Genomic DNA, 6,253 nt, shown 5'->3' with positions numbered 1-6,253 from the left:
AAGTTATAGTAATAATGGCCTAGAACAACTCTGAGTAAATATTAATAGCCATTTCCTATACCTCCCTCCGAATTTCGCAGATAACATAAATAATATTCAAAATCATATTCAACCTGCACTTGACATTGCCAATTCGCTAGAACCCGAAGCTTCTCATTTGTTATTTGGAGATTACAAACAGCCTGGTCCTGTATGGAAAACTACTTCCTTCGATTATGCTTACAGCGACCAATTCGACTCATTCCTTTGAAGATCTAGCATTGCATTACTAGACGGGATGTTATTACTCAACATCTTCTGTTTATCAATGAAGATGCATACAAGAGCTGCCATGTGTATCGTGCAGATGAGCCATTCTTTGAAATGATCTGTATTCAACAGGTTATTTTTGATGAAATGTTTGACGATTTGAAGTATAACTTTTCAAAACCCGATTTTCACAGCTCACTACAAACAATTAACTAGGTGACTTTGCTCAATAGCGCAACCGATGTAAATGACGCAGTAGAAAAGTTCTCATCGATTCTGACACAACTGTTTGAAATATATGCTCCAGCACCGCGTCCTATACCAAAACCACTTTGGTCCAATCTACGACTCCGAGAACTTAAACGACTTAAACGGCATTATACCAAATGACGGAATCTTAATACAAAGCGGGAATTCATATACACTAGCAACAATTACAAAGCTAATAACCGCTTTCTTTATTTTCGGCACGTGTTGCAATCGCAATCTCACCTTGAGCGAAATCCCAAACGTTTCTGGTCCTGTGTACATGGAAAGCGTAGGGAAAGTGGATTTCTTTCTTGACTTTAGCACTAACTAACACTATCACTACCCGTGGCATTTGTAACATGTTTGCAAAACATTTTTCAAATGCATTTGAAACAGTTTCGACTACTCCAGTACAGAACTACGCGATGTTCCCAGGGACATTAAGAACCTAGCTGACATCCGTTTTTCCGAAGAAGACATTGTTGCTGCTATTGAAAAATTGAAATCTACAACATCAGCTGGTCCAGATGGGATACCTGTCATTCTTTTAAAAAGATACGCGAATGCCCTTTCTGCTCCTTTAAGGCTGATATTTAATCAATCGTTGGCGCAAGGGACGTTTCCTCTGCGGTGGAAAAGTCAAAAAAGTGTGTTTGAAAAAGGTGATGAGCAGGACATAGCAAATTATCGGGGCCTTTCAGTCTATCTTCTGACCTCGCACAATGCAGAAGCAAAAAATCGCTACGCTATGGCAGGCTATAGGCACCAGTGAAGCAAGCCAGCGTTTTGTTCTACATCAGTGCACAAACAATACTGTATCGTTGCCCCCGGCTGCGGAGTGAAATGATTCTGCCAGATAAAACAAAAGTGCCCGTGCTACTGGATAACATGATTTCGACCAACTTCAATAAAACTCATGTTAGACCCGCAGTTCAGGAAGTGGAACAATTAGTTAAAGTTAAAGTGGAGCTTAATCTCGCTGAAGTTACGTACATTCAGCTACACTACGTCAAAAACTGTGTTTTGTTCACGTTTAGAAGTTTAGCACAGACAGAAAACTACATTGCAAAGAACAACGTGCAGCACGAAGTCGAATTTAATAACACCAGAATCAAAATCCCCGTGCATATGGAAAACGGCATGGGGGACGTGCGTATCCATGATTTGATCCCACGCACTAAGGAAGATTACATCAAACGAACCATGTCACAATATGTAGAAGCAGAATCTATTACAAATGACACCTGGAGAATTTTTTTTCATCGGCATTCCCAACAGCGTTCGTATTGTGAGGATGCGAGTGACCAAACCAATACCTTCTTACATGATTATCGAATGCAAATTACCGAGAGAAGGCGTAACCTACAAGCAGACAACGCTAATCACATATCACGGACCGACCCCAACATGCCAATTTTGTAACCACACAGCCCAATACGAAAAAACATGCGCCGAAGCAACTAGTCAAAACTCTACTACTACAGCCAACCCTAACAAGCAGCCACCGACACCTACAGATAAACCAAAAACAACGATCCAATTAACCAATAATGCAGGTACAACGGCCATGACTCCCAAACCAAGAACTAGCATCGTCAATAAAGAAGCAAATACCGATGAAGACGGATTTACAACAGCGACCCGTAAGAACAAGAAACAAATAAGAACCTCTGATCGTGAACAGCAAGAAAGCAGTACCGATGATGACATGGACGGGAACGATAACACGAGAGAAGGCAGACTGAATGACCCCAAGCGGCTTCACCACCAAGGAGAAAAGGATCTCAACACGCAGCAGCAAACTGCGTCAACAAGATCTGGCAGACAGACATTCTTAGTACACGAAATATCGAGTCACATAACTTTATGAATTTATCAGGTGTGCCGTAGCGTAGAAATCTTGGACATTTGATGTTCTCCTTGTTCTTCAATGACGTTTGTAATGTCATGTATCGTGTTTGTAAATACATAATTTGAAATCATTAGAATTGCATCTAGATATTTTTATATATTAATTCATTTATATAATTTGCATATTAATAAGTTAGTTTATTTATTTTTCATTTTATAATTTACTTTTTTAATTTTTTTTATTTATTTGTTTATTCAGCTTTTAACAAATGTTCAGCTAAGGTTATTAGGTTAGGTTAGGACAATACAAAATATATTATTTAATACACATATCGATACTCCACAAAAGACATGCCGTCGGTAAAATAGACAATGTGCTCAAGCAGCACCAGAGCGTGCTGCATGAAGCACGTGAGTTCGCTCATCAGTAGTCAGCCGCAACATAACACGCATACTCCCCTAGCATTGTCCGCGTGCCGGTACAATTGGCGTCGTATAAACAAACCGATCGATGAAAGCTCCATTTGGCCGATTCAAACACAACGCCAACTTCAAAGCTGGAAGCTTCAAATGCCATGATTTTGCTCCGTCGTGTTAGTAAGTATGGCCTAGGTTCGCGTGCTGAACCCCTGGCTGGCAGTGGTCGCATACAGCAAATGCGAAATCTCGGATTTCAGTTGTTGGTAGAACGTGCCGGTGTGAAGTTTAGTGCTCCGAAACAACTGTGTTCTCTGTGCTAAATCCGTGTCTACATCTGCAAACACCTTTTGTTTGCTCTTGTTCTACAAAGTGACAACCGGTAAAAAAAATTTTCTCTTCTATTGTATTTCGTATCCGATCAAGTGGTATTCTAATTATCCGCACAAGCGCACCCCCGAAAATGCTGTGACTCAAATTTGTGTTGGTTAGAGCAGAAGGCAGAATTGATAATGAAAGGTCAAACATTATCGATTCGCTTATTTAAATTGGTCTGGTCCATGAGCTTCTGCCGTTTGGATCTAGCGGCACAACTGCGAATTGCAACCTCATCGAATGGTGTTTGAGAATATTGATGTACCATGTGCAAAAAGTGACATTGCGTAATACGCTGAATAGTGGATGTATTTGATGTATTTCTGTTTTCAACTTTTAACTACCGTTCGACCTATCGCAGCAAATATTTCGGCGACAGCTCACGTATTTGTCTGGCGAACAAACAGCGGAAATTTTACGATGCACAGAATAGATAAGCGTGCTTCGATAATATCAATCGCAACAAAACGATTACAATTTACTCGGCCAAAGACGATTGAACTACAAAAAATGCTTATAATGTTTGTGCAATTTACTGTGCAAGTAGTGAGCTGGGAAGTGCGTAGTTTTCTTGCAAGGTGATATCGTGCAAATCCCCATTACAATTTTATTTCTGGAATTCGCCTATTTGGCGAGGGAGCTTAGGAACTCGGTGATTTGGATCAGAACAATAATTGCATACGAACTACACTGAAAAAAATCTGTCCAACCACACGAAGTTAATTACTATATAATCATCGTTGGAATTTTTCATGTCTATGTTAATTTGTTACATAAACACTAGACGAACTGTAGTTCAAAGTCAGTGACGGTAAATCTACTCTTATCAGCCAACATTGAATGCATCATTTGATCAGTCCGTGTACCAGTCGTAGAAACTTGCGATCGAAATAATTGTGGCAATATAAACTTTCGGTCGTCATTTCTCATCACGTGAAAAATAATTTAATTTATATAGAAAGTGTATAATACCAGCTATAAACCGGATTTCATACAGACATCTCTATTTTATAAATAGACCGCCGACCGCCCTTCTCCATGAAAATGTTTGGTATATAAAAGCGATTTTTGGCACTGTCGCAAATGGATGCACTCGACTTCTTTTTCATTCTCTGCTTTGCGCACAGAGTTTAAAGAAACTTTTCAAGTTCGAATTGCATACCGGCTACTATTAATGTGTTGGTAAAATCGGTAACTCCAGTCAGACTATAAAGAAAACTATATAATTGGATTGGAGCCAGCTTCCTTGACCTGACAAATGGTACAACCACCAGGGTATCGTTAATGCTAAATAAATTACAAATTACAAATTGGAGGGTATCATGGATGATGGAGTTAAGAAGACATTTTCGATTGTGCACAGAGTTTTACAAGAGTTTTAACAAATTAATTAAATTTAATTAAGTTGTAAATAGTTATGAGGAGGATAATATTAGTGTTACTTGACTGGTGGTTACGTAAAGTATTAATGTTTTAGGAAAGAAAAGTAAAAGATGTTCTTCCAATTTTCCCTTCGTTTTGTGATACTCGCTTTGCCCCAGCTCACCCGCTATTAAACGAATCGCGTGAGTAATATCACATGGCGTCGAGTGGTTATCGAGATATACGTGGACTAGATGACGTCTAGTCTACCTTGAAAAGGGTCAACGTGTTTGTTTATTTTCTATTTTACCTGAAAAAAAACAGTGGCAGTGATTGAACCACAGAGAAACAGACAATCACATCGATCAGATGAAAACTGAAATTCGCTAGTGAATATTAATTTATTTCAATTCCGTCGGGCTCTGTAGAATAATTTTAGTGTTGTTAGACTATCAGCACCGGTGCGTAAGCAAATGCGTGTGTATTTTGATTACGCTAAACGATAATAATATATTTACCCACCCGTTTTCGCACCGGTCGTTGGTAAATAGGTTGCCAAAATAATAATCTGTTTTCACACCGGTAGTTGTTATTATAGTAATGTTACATTTTTTGCAATCATGAAATAAAATAATTTTATTATTTTTTTTAATTATATGGATTTAATTCAGTGGAAAAATTATAGCTAGAAAGAAAATTATTATACATTTATTTATTGAATTCAATAATACATTTATTTATTGAATTCAATAAAATCATTTCAGTACCAAATATCGTTTTCTTTTCCAAAAATTATTTTATTGAAATGATTGCAAAATTATTCAAACTGGAAATGTTTATTGAGATTAAAAGTTGATTATTGTTTTAATGCAAAAAAATGTTCGTACTATTAATTTTGCTGATTGAAGCAATAAACATTGTATAATTGAATTCAATAAGACATATTTTTGTTCAAAGATGTTAAAATTTTCTATGTAATAATAATTATGAGAATTCATAGAATTCTATGAACTAATGTTTGCCCGGCAGTTGTTGTCTGAAGTACATACTACGACGGTTCCGAATAAGGAGTGCAATGAAGAAGATCTCATCCTAGATATTACGAACAGACTTGCGGTGGAAGAAGCTTTTCGGCCATTCAACGATTGTTTTGCGGAACCAGTTTTAACGAACGATCGGTTTCGAAGACTTTCGTTTTTTTGTATTTCGAAGCCTTTGAAGAGGAGATAATTGAAAAGCCAGAGAAAGCTGGGTTTTACTAAAATGTGCGAAAGCCGTCTGACATACGTCCTTCGGACGCTACTGTCAAGTATATTCGGATGGGAGAAAATTTGCGCCTTAATCTATGTGAGAATCCTGCTATACCCCAGATAATAGATGTTTGGACAGATTTTTACATAAATATTTAGCCCAAACGTCCCTCATCTCAGGTAATATTGCAGAGAGTATAGTTGGGTAAATATATCTGCGTTTTAAGAATGTTCAAAGGCGATTTTGAATCGCAGAATAGTGGGCTTATTCAGGAATACTTGGTATGCTAGACTGTACCCACTCGAAATGGAAACATTACTGTACAACTTGGGCAGAATAGTATCCAGTAAAACAAAAATAATGAAGTGGTGGCATTTTATGCGTGGCTTCAATAATGATATTAAAGAAGTAAACTTCGTTGTTTTCCGAGGTTGATACACGAAGTACGTTGATATAGTCATCACATCTTGTCTAACTTAGAACTAGAATCAGGAATCAG

At 37.7% G+C, this 6,253-nt stretch overlaps 1 protein-coding gene across 4 annotated transcripts in view; it reads left to right on the top strand.

Moving 5' to 3' along the window:
• The first annotated feature begins 2,990 nt into the window (after window positions 1-2,990).
• Window positions 2,991-6,253, top strand: part of LOC131694328 (pyruvate carboxylase, mitochondrial) — a 38,069-nt gene continuing 34,806 nt past the window's right edge. For 2 of the 4 annotated variants that reach the window (XM_058982979.1, XM_058982976.1), the window contains exon 1: window positions 2,991-3,148. The gene's annotated coding sequence lies outside the window, so the exon portion shown is untranslated. Of the gene's footprint in view, window positions 3,149-3,395; window positions 3,720-6,253 lie in introns of those variants that run through there. The other 2 variants (XM_058982977.1, XM_058982978.1) reach the window with 2 other exon arrangements.

This window comes from Topomyia yanbarensis, chromosome 3 (genome assembly GCF_030247195.1).
Source record: "Topomyia yanbarensis strain Yona2022 chromosome 3, ASM3024719v1, whole genome shotgun sequence".
In the NCBI taxonomy this organism is placed as follows: domain Eukaryota; kingdom Metazoa; phylum Arthropoda; class Insecta; order Diptera; family Culicidae; genus Topomyia; species Topomyia yanbarensis.
This window is presented reverse-complemented; position numbering and strand designations above follow the sequence as displayed.